Source organism: Nesoenas mayeri (genome assembly GCF_963082525.1).
Source record: "Nesoenas mayeri genome assembly, chromosome: 6".
Lineage (NCBI taxonomy): Eukaryota > Metazoa > Chordata > Aves > Columbiformes > Columbidae > Nesoenas > Nesoenas mayeri.
Window position 1 is genome coordinate 40,929,905 of NC_137545.1, and position 16,853 is coordinate 40,946,757.

The window sequence follows — 16,853 nt, forward strand, 5'->3', positions numbered from 1 at the left end:
TTTTTTGAAATACTATAGACTGTTCCTAACGCTTACCCTCTTCCTCACCCTGTCCTAGAGCTACATGCTTTGTGAAATTCACGGTTGTGGTTTGGACTAGCTGCAAGAAGCAGGACACAAACATAGCGCTTCACAGTTTGTGGTGGATGCTGGAAGAGATAACATCAATTTAAAGGGCTGCACCCAGGACCGTAAGGGACCTGCCTACAGTAGCACAAGGTCTGGCTTTTGGAGAGCTTTTCTGTTTCTTTCTGAGTGCACGCTAGGTCAAAACCCAGGTTGAATACCATATCTTGCTTATAATTTCATTTTAGCCCATTTTGACGTCTCCTTTGCCCTCAGAGTTACTGCTTTATGTTTCCTCAGGATTATGATATTATTTATTAGAAAACACCATCATCTCAAGACTTATTGGTTTATTTCCTAAAGTGCCAGGAGTCTAACAAGTAAAGGTTTTCCAGACTCAGATAGGTAAATCTCTCTTGCTTTAAATGAGAGACTGAACTAGGGAATCTCCAAAGGTCCATCCAACCAACCTCTCCATGATGTTTCTGCATTCTCTTAATGATCCAAAGGAGACCGTCCACCAAGATCTGGCATTCTGTTCCAGTCATTAATCTGTTATTTTTCCCCCTTGTGCTGATGAACAGCAAGAGATGAGTGTCTCCCAGATCTTCATTTGTGCTCCCTTTCCTGCAATACACATTTCCGTGGTTGCACCCAGCCGGGGAGCGCTGGATAACACTTGGTCTCCATGCACTGCACATGCAGGAAGGGCAAATGTGCTGCCTCTGGATTTTTGGATGGCGGTTTGAGATGGGTTAATTATATGTCAAGAGGGACTTGAGCAATAATAAGTGACTTTATGACTGTCTTTACCACACAGTAGAAAGGTTACATTTAAAAATTGGCTTTACTGTACTGGATTTTAGGTTAAGTTCAAAATGTAGCTTCCGCTGTTAGAACTGAAGGGTCATATAAAATTCATTGCAATAGAATATTTATAAGTATCTGGGATATTTGTAGGAAACACAATAATGGGAGAATCAGAGCTCACAGATAGAAGGGGGAATTGTTAAAAGGCAAATACAAACACCATTTTTCCAGCACTTAACCCTATATATAATAATAATTATTACAAATCTGAACAACGATTAAATTTCATTGTGAACCCCAGTTAAACACACGTGCACGGTAAATGTTTTTTGCACTAATAACTTGTGTGCTGTTACCATTTGGAGAAGGATTGATGTGCACACATCTCACACTGCCTTCCACCTGCCAGCGAGGTGCTGGCATCCTCGGAAGAGATCTGGGGATTGACATTCCTCACTTCACAACCTCCTATTTGTTTACAGCCTCTTCTTTCTAATCCCATCATTATGTCTTTGAAAGCAAACATCTGACCAAAGTGAACAAGGTGAACCCTCAGTCGCTATTGTTCGGGTGTTGGACAGGGTTATCATTTCATCTCCACGGCGTGTGCCACCACAATTATCTCCCTGAAACACCAAAGTAAACTGGCTGTTGCGGAAACAAGGGGGCATTGAGAAGGAGGGTAACAGAGCAGACCTAATTAGCTCTAAGTACCTGTAATCCTAGGAGATTTCACCTAACGATAAAAGCCAGGGAAAGTCCCTCAGGTATGAGTAATAAGAGTGTGGCCAGGTTGCTGATGGATCATGTGTTGGATGTCAGCTCTGCTGAATGGAGCCTATTGATCCACAAGTTGCCGGCATTTTCTGCCACAAATTGAATTTAAATTGCTTACATGAAGACGACGTCTGGCAGGTTAAGCTTTACCTGCTTCATATTTCAAAATCATCTTCTCCAGCAGTAAATAGGTAGGAAAGAGCTCTTTTGGAAAAAACAAAGAAGAACATAAACCAAAACACCCAATAAGACCAAACAAACAAACATCGCCCATACAAAACATAAACAAAACCCGAAACAAACAAAACCACAGTTTTTTCAAATATATACTCATGCCTGATTTTGAAGTAAAGAGCCGACATCCAAAGAATATGTTTCAAATTATTAAAATAATAAAGCAACAAAGTTTGCACAGATTAAGCACCCGCGCCATGCCTTCAATCCTGCTGAATGGAATACCTGGCTTACCAGATGAAATAGCAGAATAGCACTAGCAAAAAGAATAGACCTTCTTTCCATGAAGACACCCTTTTTTTGGCAGGGAGAGGTGTGTTTGCTGGTGGTTTGGTGTTTGTTTGTGGGTTTTTTGTTTGGTTGATTGTTTTTTTTCCTTTCTTCAATTTAAGGGTATTATGGCCAGTTAAATTACTAGTTTATTAGTACATAGTTTTATATATATATATATATATATAAATTTTTTACATATACATATATATATAAATTTTTTACACACAGCCCAGCATTCCTAACTTGTAATCTAACAAATGCACGTCACCTTCTGGAGGTTGTTGTGTAGAACAATGACTTTTGATGAGTGTTTCAGGGAGGATTGGTCCACCCAGTTGTTTCTCATGCCTTCTCTTCTCCAGCCATCAAGGCTCTGAATCCCTTCCTCTGTCTTGCCCCCAAAGAGGCTCCCATTTTGGAAATGCTTGTTCTTATCCCATCGGGTTACACCCACAGTTTCCCATGCGCTTGATGTCTTGAGAGTTTGTGGTAGTTTGAGTATAAAGACACTAAGATAACCTGGGATGTGTTTACTTTAGGCCTTTAAATTAGGGATCCAAATTGAACGGGTACGTTCTACACTGACAAATAAATATAATTTGCATTAATGTTAATAAAAACTAACATTTGCAAACAATAAAGCCGGTTTAGATACCACGAGAAGAAGAAACGGGGTGGGGAGGAGAAAAGCAGCACTGTCATAATAACAAGAGGCATCGGAAATATCCTTCAAAAATGCTATTGCGTGTCTATTAACATTTTTTTAATTGTTTTTACTTAATGGGCCTGATAACTCCTGGTCTGCCTACACATCAGCATGTTTGTCTTCCTCATAAGGCACCATAGCTGCTGTTTGGACAACATCCATTTGATAATGAAGCAAGATGTAGGCTAGACAGCTGCTTTTTTCTCACTCATTTCACTCTGTTATTGGTTAACTTAGTGGAAAAATGTAAATTTTCCAGGGACTTTAGGTTGGAAGTATCTTAGCCAAGGTAGATATGTGCTTGACTTGAGGTCTAATTTAACTCCCGTGTAGTATCGATCGGCTTGGCCCACCAGGGACCCTTAGAATCTTCCTTTGCCAAAGGTAGACAATGGTATGAAAGTAAAGTGTAATAAATGCCCCTGTCCGGTCCCATGTCGATATACAGCTACTGCTTTTCTTCCCCCTCCTTTTTTGCTCTTTTGAGTGCATCAGTATTTCACGTTTATTGTAGTGTGATGAAACACCTTTCAGAATGGCCAGAGGGACACTCAGCAGTAAGCATTTAGGCAGTACAAACTGGAGTGAACAGGAGGACAGTTAGCAGGGAATATTTCTGAGGTCAAAGCAAGCTGAATCAGCTAAAAGCAGAGTTGAGAGCTACAGTACCTACTGCAAAGTAAATATAGATTACATTCCTGTAGACAAATTGATCCGCCGGGGGACGATTGGTCTTCCAGAAAAAGAGGTTGCCGCTAAAGAATTAAATATTTTACACTGACATATATACAAAGCACCCTTAAACACACCAGCCAGAGATGTATCACCGGGATAGTCCACACTTGGTCCTTGTATGAATAATTTGCAGGGTATTGCAAGATTTAAAGGTCTACAAGTCCGTATGTTCCTGTGGATGCTGGCTGGTGTTCTGCTCACTAAGGAAAGCATTAAAATGTAGCTGCTCAGGTGAACAATGATTCTCATTTAGGCAGGTAGACAAATCATAAGTTTACAGAGCAATCGAGGTGGGAAGGAGCCCCAGGAGATCCCTGGTTAGATCACCTGTCCCTGCAGCGTCAGGTCTGGGGTCTGACTTAGTTGCTCAGGACTTGACCCATTAAGGTCTTGCAAACTTCCGGGGATGGAGATGGTACAACCAGGAAAGGTGAAAGAACATCCACGTTGACTTGTGTGTCCTCAATAATGGTAACTCCAGAGACAACAAGCAGAACCTTGGATGTGAAACCACAGCAGCTGGTCCAGAACAGATCTGAGGTTACCTAAGGAAACTACTGAATTCCAGAAAAAAAGTGACAGAGAAAATGACTCAAAGATTCAATCTCTCTCCCTTGGCCCTACCAGTCATCTAGATATTAATATTCTGCCTCTTGAAAAATATGTGACCATCTTGCACTTAATTATTTTTACTCAGTAAAATACTCCAGGAGGAACAGAGAATTACAATTACCAATAAAGGTGCCATTGTCTAACAGTTGCAATAGATCATTTAAAACCAGATTACATCATGAGATCAATGTGATCACAAAAACCCCAAAGATGTCTCTTCAGCGTCACACCACAGATCCAGTGATCCAGATACACCAAGAACTGTACAGAACTGTGATATGTGGTTGCTCTATAGGGCAAATAAAAAGAAATATATTTTTTAAATGTAAATTATTGTTTCCAAATTAAGAATGGGACATACACCCTTGTAAAAAACTCATACAGTTTTTCCCTCTCTTTCCAAAGGTTATTCTAGACTGAGCAAACATTGAAGGCACTAAAGGAGAAGACTTGAACTCAGGCTCTTCTTGAAGAGCTCACTGCATTTCTGCTGGGAATCTCTCCAAGCACACAGATATTGCCCTTTTCTTTGTACCGTGCCATACCTTTCTCCAGACATTGGAATCCACATCTGGAACAGCACTGTGGAGTTTGATTAAACAGAAACACAGCTGCCTTAACAGTGAATTCTGCCCACAATATCCTCTCAGTGCTTAAAAAACCCCTCAATTTCTGAGAGTTTTTTTTACTACAAGAGTGTACAAGGCTACAAGAATGGTGGCACCACTGCTGTGATGCTTCCCCCCCCCCTCAAAAAGAGGGTGTACAAGACAGTATATTACACGGGGGTAGGATTTCATCAGCACGTAGGCAATCCTAATGGATTTCCACGCTCAGCACTCCTCTGCTGAGCAGACGACTTTAAATATGGGAAACAGACCCCTGCTCAGGATGGAGCAGTCCTCATCAGCAAAGCAGGAGGTGTTTTGGAGGCATTATAGGTGCATTGAGCCTGAACCCATAACAGTTTATTGGAGCTAAACCTACACACACACACCGTAACGTTGTCTTTTGCCAGTCACTTGCAAAACTGGGGTTATTTGTCTGGAACCAGGAGCAAAATTACCAGGAGAGGAGATATTAGCTTTATATACAGCACATTTGTTGTTTGCTATCTATGCTAAACCCCTTGCATCTTTCCATTCTGTCCTGAGTGACTGAGCATCATGAGTTTTCAAGGGTAAGTAACGCGGTGATTACAATACATTTCTCCAGCCTAAAAGCCATCAGTAAAGTGAATAAGGCTACTCCTGTAAGTCCTTAATGCCTGATGTAAGAGTTGCATGATCTAGTCCAGCAGTAACACAGTTACCTCAATTACTGGAGTCCCACCAGGCTACTCATAGCAGTACTTAGGAAATGTTGTAGGCGCAGGCTCTGGTATTATCAGCTCCTCAGGGCAGCATGACTGTACACAGGATCTCATCAGTAGTTAAAAAACAAGTCCTCTATGAGACACGAGCCATTATTTGTACTAGGCTATTATTATTTTCTTTTCACATCTAGAAATGAGCAGAGTTCATACGGTCTCACCGTATCGCTTTCCGAAAGCAACGCAACGAGATGCCATGTGGACTTCTGTGCTTGTTTTACATTGTTATCGGGGAAAAATATGTCTTGCGGTTTCCCAGGGGGTTCCTGGGACAGTGTCTCCGTGTGAAAGGGCACCTTGGGGGCTGCCTTGGACAGTTTTCTTTTCAATAAGTTCCTTTTTCTTCCTATTGTAACCACTCCGCTCTGCTGCTTCACTGATTTCCCAGCTGTTCTTCTGCGGTGTCTGAAGTCGACTACAGAAAATCTGTAGCCAAACGGCTCCGAAAAATGAGCGGCAGATCACGGCAAGCATGAAAAAACCATGAATACATATTTCTCTTTAGACATAACGGTTTGATTCTCTGTTGCGTGCTGGGAACACAACTTGTGGTGTTTGTACCTGCAGTTCATCGGTAGAAATAACTGCACAAGGTACCGACCGAGGGATAATAAGACCTCGAGTATCTCACGTCAAAGCTGGCATAAGGACTGAAAAAGCTGTGAAGTTCCCAACACAGAAACTTATTTTTATTTATATCCACATGCCAAAGCTATGAGGGTCTCCCAGGTATAATTTAGGCCAGACCTAGGCAGGAGAAGTTAATTTTCCCTGGAGCATCGAGCTTTCCCTGATGGGGGGCGGCCATCGCTCTGTCAAGACAAGATTGAAAGCCCTTCAACTTGTTTATCTTCTGCTCAAAAATGCCCCAGAAGGCGTTATTTCTTGTGTGACTTCACAGGGGGAAAACAGAGCAAACGAACAATGTCTTTCCTATGACAGCTGATAGTGTATCTACAATGCACTTTTCCTCAGTTAAAAAGTCGTGGTTTTTTAGATACTATAAAAACACATGCAAGTGATAAAATAAATTTTGCAGGAACATACAACATATTTTTGAAGTTAAAGTAGAACCACGGAAAAAGTGGGATTGAAAGGCTCTGGAAAGGTCATTTTGCCATGCCCGCCTTCCTGAGAAGTTTGTCTTGCCCATTATAGGTAGTTTTCAAATGACACTAATAAAACCACAGATTTGGTGCCAGTAAAATTATTTGCCAACCTACGGTTCATGATTTTTATTCTGGAAGAGGAGGGGGGTAGCAAGAGGACAAAAATTTGAAAAGAAAAGCATGGTGTATGACTACTTCTATAATGAAACCTTTTGATTTTTTCATTTGAAATAATTTAAACCTAAAATGTCATTCAAATACATTCCTACAAAACAATGTGAAAAAGATATTAATGACTGAAGGATTTGGTAAATATATTATTCAATGGGAAACGGGGTTTTATTTCATGTAAATGTTTTCAAAAAAATTCATATGTACTCGGTTCAAAATTCTAATCCTACTTTTTACAAGACAGACTAAAAAAAACTAGCGGCTTTTCATCTGACTGCATTTCAATCCATTTTAATTTTACTTAATTAAGCGAATGTAGCAAACCATGTTTACTTCATCTTCTCTGATAGGAGTATCATAAATATGCTTCTTAAAGAGATGTTTAAAGTTATCATTTCACTTCTATGCCATCATATTTTGGTGTACGGCATGGGTGGCAAACTCTTTTTCGCCAGGGCCACACCAGCCTCGTGCTGCCTTCAAATGGGCAAATGTAATTTTAGGGCTGTGTAAATGTAGGAGTAGTCACTTTTATACAGTCCCAAAATTACATTCGCCCCTTTGAAGGCAACCACCGGGCTGATGTGGCCCTTGGTGAAATGAGTTTGACATCCCTGGTGCATGGGATCCATCAAATCTCTGGCAAAACTGATGTCATTAAACTTAACATTTTTTTTAAATTTTTTTTTTTAACATTATATTGATTTTAAGTATTATTTTGAACATTAGAATTTCCAGGTTACTTACTACCCTACAAGAACCCAAATGCATTTTTTTTTTTTCCATAAAAACCAACGAAAACAAGGAATCACCACCTTTTGAGAAGTTCAGAAACACGGTTTCAGTCTTTCCCAAGCACGGCCATTGCTCCTGGCTCCATTTTTATCACTCTAGGCAAGAGAAACTGTAGTGTCTATATTGAATGTATTGAAACCGCCTGGTCTCCAAGGTAGCGGGGGTATCTATATACACTAGTAGCATACATTTCAGGCTCAATCACTTTGAGAGCCTGGATAATAGAGGAGCACTTGTACTTCGGATAACAAAGTTATTTCCTTCAACATCAACAAGCTGCTCAGCGAGTAACTGCATCAGGCATTGATTTTGTTAGCCTGTTTGCAGGCACTGTAGGGGCCTTTTTAACCCATAAAACTAAAAAAAATTGCAGATCATTCTTCATGTGCGTTATTTGAGAGAGCAGAGCTGACAGGAGGAGCTGTATTAATTTCAGCATCGCCGTTTTGGATGTCAGAGGAACATCTGTAGGACCAGCCCTGGATCTCTCAACCGCAACCTCCCCATTTTAAGACAGATTGAAGCCTGAACTCACATCTCCAGCCAAATTTTATACCTGGTTCCTATTGGGACGGTAATTGTGCATTCACTTCCCAGACTCGCAGCTTAGATCCCGAACGAGTGGCTTGAACACGCAACTGGATTCAGATGTTGGCTTCTTCCTGCTATACTCAAGCCTGTGTATTTCAACGGGCCAAAAATCTGCCTATTCACTCATTTATCATTAACAAGCGCTAAATTAAAAGTATCACAAGCTACTCGCTATGTATTCCCTGGCCATCTTCTTCTTGTAAGAAATGCCTGATTTACATTTGTTCCTTATACCACAAGCTGTCTCTGGGTACCGCAGTGCCCAGCACATCCCTCCTCCCACCCTTCACCATCTCACTCCTCTTATCAATAATGGGAACTAGGCATGTACATGAAAATGAAAGCAGATCCCTTAGCGTAAACTTTCTGACAGAAGCGTTCGTAACAACTTTTCAAAAAAAAAAAAAGAAGAAAAAGAAACCCCCGTCTCGTTTATTTTCCCCTTTCTTCCTCCCAGCTTTATGTCAGTCATCAATCGAACAGGAGACAACTCATTTCATTTCTGTGACACACAATGATGGACTTGTGTTACAACCCTGACTTATTTTGAGAACTTCAATTTCTCAAGCTGAAAGCCTGAATGTCCCATGCTTGGAAGGGCTATTGATCTGATGTAGATGGACAGCTCAAGAGGAACTGATACATTCCTTACAGCGATTTTTTTCTGACCACTACATAATGTAGACTTTCTGGTTGTTTGTTGACATCTAAAAAACTTTGATTCTGTGATTTAACTGATATTCTTGCACTGTTTCTACTCAATATTTCCCTGTACTATTTGAGGTAGGAGTTATTTATTATCTACTACCTGAAATGGAAAAGCTGGTTCACTGTGATAAAATACACGAATTCGTAAGGCGGCAGGAACCTATAAATGCACATCACAATGGTACAGCTGCAAATGTGGCCCAATTCCACATCCTGGTGCCTTTCAGAAAACATTATGTCACCACCAAATGGGTTTGGACACCCACTCCCCACCCTGGACAGGAGAGACCAGCCAGTACAACCAGCACAGACCGGGAAACAATTCATTCCACTCTTAACGATTTATATAATTTCTTTGGACTCGTTCCTGGCTTGTAAGGTTTTCTGCTTTTCCTATTACAGCTTAGGGAACCAAACAAGAGTCTTTTGAAAACCGGGGGGCAGCTCCTCAACCGAGATACCTCGATGAGACAGAATTAAGTGTATGTTAATGCCAGCGCAGAATCAGTCCCCAAGTTTCATTATCAGCCTTTAAAGGAGGGCCTCCTCCTACAGGACTAATTTAGAGCAATGAAAATTAAACTGCATCTCATCTAATAGTCAAAAAAGATCTGCAGAAATTGTCCTTGTTTAAATACCAATTCAGCTCTTTTCTGTCACAGCAGGCTAGTGTATCATGTTTTTTTTTCTTCTAAAAGCCAAATAGTACTCAAACAAAACAGTCACTTCCATGTTATTTATATGAAAGAAAAAGACAAAAAAGTGAGAAAAAAAAAGGAAAGAAAAAAGCAACATGAGAGAAAAACCCAAAAAAGATATTAAAGCATTTTATGAGAACCTAGCTTGTGCAACTAAAGCACGATGTGGTCTTAGACCTTTGCTTTGTGTACAGAGCCAGACTTTATTCTTTGATTTGGTGCATAGGATCACAGTTTACTATGATTATAAGGGTTATAATTTTCTTGACATTTGAAAGAAATTAGGAAGGAATAAGGAATACGGGTAAACGAGGTTGTTGCAGAAAAAAAGATCTGTGATTCAGCCAATGGGAAAAGCACTAAGAAAGAAATCTTAAATAGCTTGTCCCACCCCAAAATCTCTGTGTTGGGCTCTTTGAGTTAAATTCTCAGTGAATTAAGAACAAAGGCTTTCAGACTCTTCGGTATTAAGGGCAAGGGTATTTCCAACCATAATTGCCACTGTAGAAATGATGAGCTCGGATTCTCTGCCGGGTTAACCCTTGGCACCAGCATTGGCCACTGGAGCCTCTGTGAGGTGGAACATCCACCACCTCACCTCCAAAGGAGCCACTCATTGAGGTGTCACTTACAACCTGGGCTGGGAGCATCTATTTATTATCATTCTATGATTCACAAAAAAATAAAGGCTAGTGGGATAGCAAGGCTTTGGAAAAACTATTCAGCTCAGGCTTCTCTTTTTTGCACAGCATGACCTATATTTAAATAACTCTCCAGTGTTTTCCCCCCATCACAAAACCACCATCTCATGCACAAAATCCCACATAGTATCTGTCACTGGCACCTCAGAGGAGCAAAGTATTTGCAGAGAGCTTAGTATTGGCCTTTTAATAACTTCTTCCCTCTCACATTGGAGGATACCAGGGGGCTCAGGTCAAGACAGCTTTATGATTCCCATGTTGGAAGCCCAGAACCATCCATCCCATGTTCAACTCTCCTTTGGGCAGCTTGGAACAATCTTTTTATTTCCCTGGTGAGCAGCACCATTTCAGAAAAAATACAAGAAAGAAAAGCAGAAAAAGGACCAAGAAAAAAAGGAAGAAAAAAGTGAAAATTCCTGGTTAAAACCTCCACTTGTACAAAAAGCATAACAGCTTGCATGAACTGCAGCACTATGACTATTGCTGTTAATGCTTCCAATTACATCATTGTTTTCCAAATTACAAAGTGCAGAAGCCTGGTTAGGGAAGCTGAAGAGAAAGAGCTGAAGGCAGGGGAGGTTTTAAAGGGTGTCAGAAGGAAAAGATGTTTCTTTGGATTGTCTTCCTTCCTTCACTAATTCCTTCATGTACTTGGATTTGAGGGTTTTCTTTGGAAAACATCACTGCAGCAACGTCCAGATAATTAAAACCTTAAATACCATCAGACCTACCTCAGATCCCTGTGGTAACTCTGCTATTACCACTCCTGTTCACACACTCCCCAGTACTGATGCTTTTGTGTGCCGTGGCTTCCAACCAAAGCGATTGTTGAGGTAAATATTAAGCGAAGAGGCACAAAAAGCACTACTAAAACACAAACGTATTGCAGCTACTGCATTTTCACTCCGCATTTACATAAATACAAGGAGCTTTTGTCAAGATTGCTGTTTCAGAAACCCGTGCTGTTTACTGCCCAGGCACTTGAAGGTTTTATTTTCTTCCCTTTAGGTAGGAGGAGGCTGGAGGAAGACGGACAAGCTGCTTTTCCAGGTGCTGGAACGGTGCAAAGCAATTGAACCACACTGATGGATGGGGGCCATCTCGCTCGTTCGGCCAACAGCGTGTTTTCCTTTTTGGCAGTGCTTTTGTTCCAGGTGGAATAGTCCTTTCATCCATAGAAAGGAAACTCTTGTTTGCCTTACTCTCAGGTAATGGTCTAACAAGCATCCAACTGCAGTAAAATATGGAACCTCTACGCATGCATATGCATATACATATATGCATATATCTTCCTCATGCACCGTGCACACCCATGCTGCGTAATAATTTAATTAAAGAACAAGTAAGGGTATTTTTTCCCCTGTTCTGTCCATGCCAGAAAGCCCCGGCGAAGCTGCAGGAGAGAGCACTTTTACAACGCAGACGCTCCAGACCAGGTTCCAGCTGTCGGAATTTTATGTCCTTGAGATACTTCTGGAATAACAAAGTGTCATGCACGTCCCTGCCAGTACACGAGATCAGCACATGAGATCAGACGTGCAGATGTTGCCTCCACATCCACCCACTGGCATCTTATTATCAGTTTAGTTCGTATCCTCCACCCATTTTCAGCCAACGAGGAAGTCAGGAGTTGTAATTTGTTAGAAATGAGCTGTATAGCAACCATTTATCTTGAAAAACAAACCTTTGCTGGCAAAAACTTAGGAAGCAAATAAGAATCTTATGGAGGTTTTCTGTCTCTGCACACAGGGAATGCTGTGATTAAACAGTCCCAAGAGCAGTGGTACCTCCCAAAGGTGAAGAGAAGGACATGGATTAGCCTTGGACACACCAAAATCTTGCTGTAATTGACCGACAAAGATGTGCTGGGAAGGAGATCCCTTGATATCTCAGGTCATCAATGCATTTCCAGCAGCAGAGTTATTTCTACTTGTTTAACGTGGCATGCTTATCAGCACCATGCAAAAAGTTCTGTGGAGGGAAACAAGCTTGGGAGGAATGGCTGAGTCAAGATAATTGTTGTATTGTTAATTACTCGGTTAATAAATCCAGGAAGAAGGTGGGTTTGGATTCACTGCTGTACAAACTGGTATTCTGGCAACTGGGGAAGGACATCTGCTCAGCCCAGGCCTGCGCTGTCTGCGTGCATGATCACACCTTTCTAACGAGCATCTTAAACCACATCCTGAGCTCAAAGAATTCAGCCTCACGCTAGGCCCTTCATACAGCTTTGGGTATCGGGAGCTTAAACAGCTCAGAGGAGCCACTGAGCTTGGTTTATTCAGGCTGAGCCCTTGGGGTTTGGTCCCCACGGGGGTCCCAGTAGGCCCAGCTCCATCATCCCCATGTCCCTGCGGCCCCGAAGAAGGAAAGACGGGAATTTCCCTGTTATATTTTTCCTCCTTTGCTGCAATTATGATTCCTTGCTTAAGTTTCCAATCTTTAATTGGGTTGGAAAATCACAGTCACAGCAGAGTGTGTGTGTGTATGTTGGGGGGGGGAATAAATCCCAGCTACTCCGCCTGACTCAAACGTCTGTTTTCATTTACTACACCATGCTCCTGAGATAGTTTGTTAACTAGCCTAGAATAAGGATATCTTGAATTAAAACGATGTTCTGCCCTTCCTGGCTGCTCCGCCTCTCCATGTGCATAGCGAGGTGCCCAGGGCTGGCTCTGCAGGGGGTTTGGCCTGGGTAGCTTTATGTAGGAGGCGATATAAATAGATGAAAGCCTCACTCAACAGAATATAAATTTATTTCTACATATACCTTCTCCACTGGCACACGGTGTAATGCAATCTATGTGACTCTTCTTGCCAGAGAGGCCCACTCACAAGTTTTCTGTTGAGCGCAGCTATTAATGTTGCACTTGTGTTCCCAGGGTTAAAAAAAAAGTACCACTACAGAGAAAACTGCCCAAGTTTCTATTGCACAACACACAAATTTAAGCACACACAGTACTTAAGTCCTCTCATGCAATTAAACAAAGTATGGAGGGTTAAAAGTGGGGATTCTTGCACTGGCCTTGCCACTGGCGGGAGCAGAATTAGAACATTTCTAATGATGGAGCTCGCTCTTGTCCGGAATCCAAAGACCGTTCACCTGATGAGAATGAAGGAGACCAATTTACCTTAAATCCCCTCCCGAAAGAGCGGGAAGGGGTCAGGAATTGGCTCACACAGAGCAGTACGGAGCCACCCGGCACAGTTCTACATCAAAAGGCTTGAAAAGCATCACTGATGCAGAGCTGAAATCATAAAAATGCAGCCTGGGACAGCTGTGGTGAGTGCAGCTCTTTCCAAAAACAACTCTGACGTTCGATTCTAGTTCAGATTTAGACAACTTAAGGTTACAATTAATAATATTAATATGCTTCCATTTTAGCCTCAGAATCCTTCTGTTTTTATTTCTCAGTAAGTTCTGAGAATGTAACACCTTAGAGGGTAAATCCTGGTTTACGCTAAGTGCAAAGGTTCTGACTATTTACAGGCTGCTGGTGCTCTGTTCTTTGCAGAACACTGACAGCACTCAAATGTATAGCTATCATATGATCAATCCTAAGTGACAGTGATAGCTGGTCATACTTAACGCCAAATCAGTCTCTCAAGGCCGTGGACTCTTTCTGATTTCAAATGGCAGCATATGATCCATAAATATCGATGGGTTCCTATAGTTAGGTTTAACCTATAGAAGTGCGGATAGTTGTTAACACTCGTGGGCTGTATTCTGCTACCTGAAGCCAAAAGGCTTCCATGGTTATAACCCAAATCTATAAATCCATTACTTCAGAAATATCCTGTAGTACCCTTAAAAAGCACAGGCTACGTATAAGTTCTTTTTCTATTTAAAAAGTCAGCCATTTGCTGCCCTTTTTCTCATTCTAGAAAATCACCAGACACTCTCAATGACCGATAGACTTGGCTCAGCCACACACATCTCCCACAGAGCACCAAGGCTGAAGTGCGACTTCTAATTCGGCACAAAAATTAAGCCACGAGCTTAAAGGAATTCAACTTATTACAGAGTCTTAGGGTGCAGGTTGTGTCCTGGAGGGGTGCTAACCACAGCTGCAGCTCTATGAGACATCAGAGCTTTGCTGAGCATCTTCCTAAAGGGCAAACTGTGCCAAAGCCAGAACTAGAACATCTCTTACCTTGGTCCCTTGGCAGATCAGCAACTCCCCCATGCACAGGCTTTCACCTCAAAAATCAAGCCAGTACTACTACTCTTCCCTTTCATCATCATTAAATTCATCCTCAGTTAGGAGAAAACGCAGCTCAGCACTGTGACAACCCATGAAATTACGAAGCGCTGCCTCTGAGCTGAAAAAAACGGGGAGGCGTTCATTTATTTTCAATCTGAGGCCACTGATAATCACCTGTGGTTTAGTATTTGTATAGCATACTGAAAATAGACAAAGTTCACCCTAAAGTGCCAGCACAGTCTTCCATTAATTTCCAGTTCAGTCCCTTAAAGGAGGAAGTAACAACTCTGTAATGATAAGGCTTGTGGCAGCAGCCAGAGCGCTTGAAGGTCTGTTCTTGTAAAGAAATTTTTTCAATTAGTTAAAGAAGCCAGGAGCATCAGCTTTCAAAAAAAAAAAGAGCTTCCTTATGAATCTTTGATCTCTCTCACTGTACCATGTTTCTCATGAAAGACAGTCGTAGTGGCACTGTTTAAATAACATCTACAAAACAGTTCAATTTGCAAATCAGTAGGATTACAGTTTCCTTTATAATCTTTATTTAAATGAAGTAGCATGAATGAGCTGTTAAATTAAGGGCTTGTCTATGAGAGTTGTGTCCAACTAGAAGTGGCCAATACTTGAGAATAACAGGAAAAAAAAAAAACACCACCACAACACGATTAATGCAAACTCAAAGCAGAAAACCGGCCAACTTAAAATGCCTGATCTCAGTTTTGGTCCTAGAGTCTCAAAACCAAAGAGACTTATCAGGAGTGGTTACTCACCCTATTAATGACCTGCAATTTGTGCTTTTATTTCAGGACATTGCTGTTTATTGAAATGGAATAAAATCAGCAATTTTTGACTATGGCAGAAGCCAGGCATGGCCAGCTGTCTCTGTGCTGGAGAAGACCTACGTGCTACCTGACAGTGCGGGTGGTGTTATGGGTCTCCAACCTGGGTTGAGCGCTCCATGTTCCCCACCTCTTGCTCCACCCAACTAGAGATTTGGCAAAATCATCTGGGGAGGCGTATGCATGAGATGTGGCTTTGAGAGGCCAGAGAAGATCATGACATACACCAAAGGGAGAGTGAGTTCTGAAGCCCAAACTGAGGGCAGGAGGAGCAAATCCGAGAGAAGTAGATCCTGGGAGAGAGAAGGAAGAGAAAGGAAGACCCTTGTCTTGCCCTCAGTCCCCTCCTTGTCTGGAAGATACTTCCTTTTGCCCAAAACCTCTTCCCAAGAGATGCTTCTGAAACCCTGCAAGGATCCCAAGACTTGTCAGGAGAAATGCCAGCGCTGTATTATAATCTGTTGGGCCAAAACCTGTTCCCTGCAGCTCTTAGAAACCTGGACAACCACAGATCCACCGTCTCTTCAACTGCGATGGAAGCAGATTGGTCTGATCACAGATTTAAGAGTTATCACTGCTACCGCAAAGTGTCATGACAGAGGTTATGTTCCAAAAGTGTAAATGTCACAGATCTACATAATCATCAGTTTAGCTATATATATACATCTATGACATCCAAATTCCTAACATGCTCCTATGGATTATCATTGTTATCCAGCACTCTTACGGTGTGAAAAATCAGCACAACTTGGTCCTGAGCACCCCAGAAGTGACAGAAATACCCAACAATATTACCTGGCAGATGCAGCACAAAACATTCATTCAGTATCTACCAGATCAGATTTTCCTTTTTTTAATAGCAAATGACAACTAGGAGTAGATGTAGGATAATTTTCAGTGTTTATGACAAAAATATACCAGAACATAACCACATATTTCATAATAATAAAAAAAAAAGCATCTTGAAAGCATTTTTGACGGGGTTCCACTTTAGAAGTTAATGGCAACATCAGAGGTACAGGAGTCCTGGAATAAATGGAAAATTGGCTCCAAATATTAAAGAGAGAGAGCAAGAAACCAAGAAAAGCATAGTCATAGATGGATGATACTGCTTTGGCAGGAAAGGTAAACAGTGAGGAAACACGCTGCCAGATGCAAAAAGACTTAGATCATTAAAAGGGAAAGAGATGAAAAAACCATTCAACACAAATAAATTAGAACAGTATCACCAATATTGTCTGTCAGCATTTCTGCTATAAATCCTCATTTCATAGGAGTGTATTTCACAGCTGAAAAAAATATCTCCCAAATGGAACTTGGCATGCCAGATTTCTGGCCTGGATTAGCATGTTTTTGGTCTTCACTAAGTTTTGCGAGCCATAAATGGAAATTTAATCTGGATTCACGACGATTCAGCCCGTACACACAATGCAGCCACGCCAGTTTGTGTTGAT